The following is a 2500-nucleotide window of genomic DNA, read 5'->3' as shown; positions in this document are numbered from 1 at the left end:
AGAGACAGAGTCCGGCCCGGCTGCTTTGCGTGGATTCTGCCTCTTGAAAAGCCCATTAACTTCTCCCTCCTGAAAGGAGAGAGTCGTTTCTGTAGTATGGGTGGGGGATGGGGCCTCTTGGGTGGGAAGGGGTGGTTCAGGACAGTCCAATTGTCTTTCAAATCTACGGTAGAACTCGTTCAGGTCGTTGGCTAGGCGGGAGTCGTTAGTGGTGTGGGGCGCTCTGGGTTTGTAGTTGGTGATGTGCCTGAGCCCTTTGGCAGACAGAAGCAGCGTCGTTAGTAGAGAACTGGTGTTTTAGTGTCTCTGAGTACAGTCGTTTAGCCTCTCTCACCGCTTTGCTAAACCTGTTCTTCGACTCCTTGAATCTGTCTCTATCCCCACTCCTAAACGCTTCCTCCTTCTCCAACCTCAACCTTTTGAGCTTTGCTGAGAACCAGGGCTTGTTGTTGTTAAAGTTCACCCTGGTACGTGTTGGGATACAGCAGTCCTCACAGAAGCTGATGTACACAGCCTCTGTGAGTTCATCCAGACTATTGGTAGCAGTCGTGAACATATCCCAGTCAGTACAGTCTAAGCACGCCCGCAAATCTTCCACAGCCTCACTGGTCCACTGTTTAGATGTCCTCACAGCAGGTTTACAGAGTTTTAGTTGCTGCCTGTATGCACGAATCAGGTGGACCAAGGGAGTTCTGTGCGAGCCGAACAGCCCCGTGACCCACAAGAGAAACATCCCCGCCAAATTCGAGCGTTTGACGGGGTCTATCCGTGAAAAAATATTCACGTTTTTGAGTGCACATGCATTTCTGCTGCAAATGCCTCTGGAAGTTTCATGCCGTTCGTATGCCAATTGTGGCAACACGAAAATGACCCGTTTTCCCATTCCGAGGGATTTCTGTGCGACCCTAACAGCCCCGTGAGCCACAAGAGACACATCCCCGCCAATTTCTAGCGTTTCACGGGGTCTATCCGTGAAAAATATAGACGTTTTTGAGTGCACATGCATTTCTGCTGCAGATGCCTCTGGAAGTTTCATGCCGTTCGTACGCAATGTGGCAACACGAAAATGACCCCTTTTCCCATTCCGAGGGATTTCTGTGCGACCCTAACTAACAGCGCCCGTGAGCCACAAGAGAGACATCCCCGCCAATTTATAGCGTTTCACGGGGTCTATCCGTGAAAAATATAGACGTTTTTGAGTGCACATGCATTCCTGCTGCAAATGCCTCTGGAAGTTTCATGCCGTTCCTATGCAATGTGGCCACACAAAAATGACCCGTTTTCCCATTCCGAGGCATTTCTGTGCGACCCTAACAGCCCCGTGAGCCACAAGAGAGACATCCCCGCCAACTTCTAGCGTTTGACGGGGTCTATGCGTGAAAAATATTAAAATTTTTGAGTGCACGTGCCTTTCTGCTGCAAATGCCTCTGGAAGTTTCATGGCGTTCCTATGCAATGTGGCAACACGAAAATGACCCCTTTTCCCATTCCGAGGGAGTTCTGTGCCACCCTAACAGCCCCGTGAGCCACAAGAGACACATCCCCGCCAATTTCTAGCGTTTCACGGGGTCTATCCGTGAAACATATAGAAGTTTTTGAGTGCACATGCATTCCTGCTGCAAATGCCTCTGGAAGTTTCATGCGGTTCGTACGCAATGTGGCAACACGAAAATGACCCGTTTTCCCATTCCCAGGGATTTCTGTGCGACCCGAACAGCCCCGTGAGCCACAAGAGACACATCCCCGCCAATTTCTAGCGTTTCACGGGGTCTATCCGTGAAAAATATCAATTTTTTTTTGACTGCACATGCATTTCTGCTGCAAATGCCTCTGGAAGTTGCATGCGGTTCGCATGCAATGTGGCGACACGAAAATGACCCGTTTTCCCATTCCGAGGGATTTCTGTGCCACCCTAACAGCCCCGTGAGCCACAAGAGAGACATCCCCGCCAATTTCTAGCGTATCACGGGGTCTATCCGTGAGAAATATTCACTTTTTTGAGTGCACATGCATTCCTGCTGCAAATGCCTCTGGAAGTTTCATGCGGTTCGTATGCAATGTGGCGACACGAAAATGACCCGTTTTCCCATTCCGAGGGATTTCTGTGCCACCCTAACAGCCCCGTGAGCCACAAGAGAGACATCCCCGCCCACTTCTAGCGTTTCACGGGGTCTCTCCGTGAAAAATATCACATTTTTTGAGTGCACATGCATTCCTGCTGCAAATGCCTCTGGAAGTTTCATGCGGTTCGCATGCAATGTGGCGACACGAAAATGACCCGTTTTTTCCCATTCCGAGGGATTTCTGTGCCACCCTAACAGCCCCGTGAGCCACAAGAGACACATCCCCGCCAATTTCTATCGTTTCACGGGGTCTATCCGTGAAAAATATTCAATTTTTTGACTGCACATGCATTTCTGCTGCAAATGCCTCTGGAAGTTTCATGCGGTTCGCATGCAATGTGGCGACACGAAAATGACCCGTTTTCCCATTCCGAGGG

The sequence above is a fragment of the Petromyzon marinus genome, unplaced genomic scaffold, assembly GCF_048934315.1.
Source record: "Petromyzon marinus isolate PM22_M1 ecotype Great Lakes invasive population unplaced genomic scaffold, UKy_Petmar_22M1.pri1.0 PM_G_Scaffold_55, whole genome shotgun sequence".
NCBI lineage: Eukaryota > Metazoa > Chordata > Hyperoartia > Petromyzontiformes > Petromyzontidae > Petromyzon > Petromyzon marinus.
The sequence above is the reverse complement of the archived record's forward strand: the minus strand, read 5'-3'. Positions refer to the sequence as shown.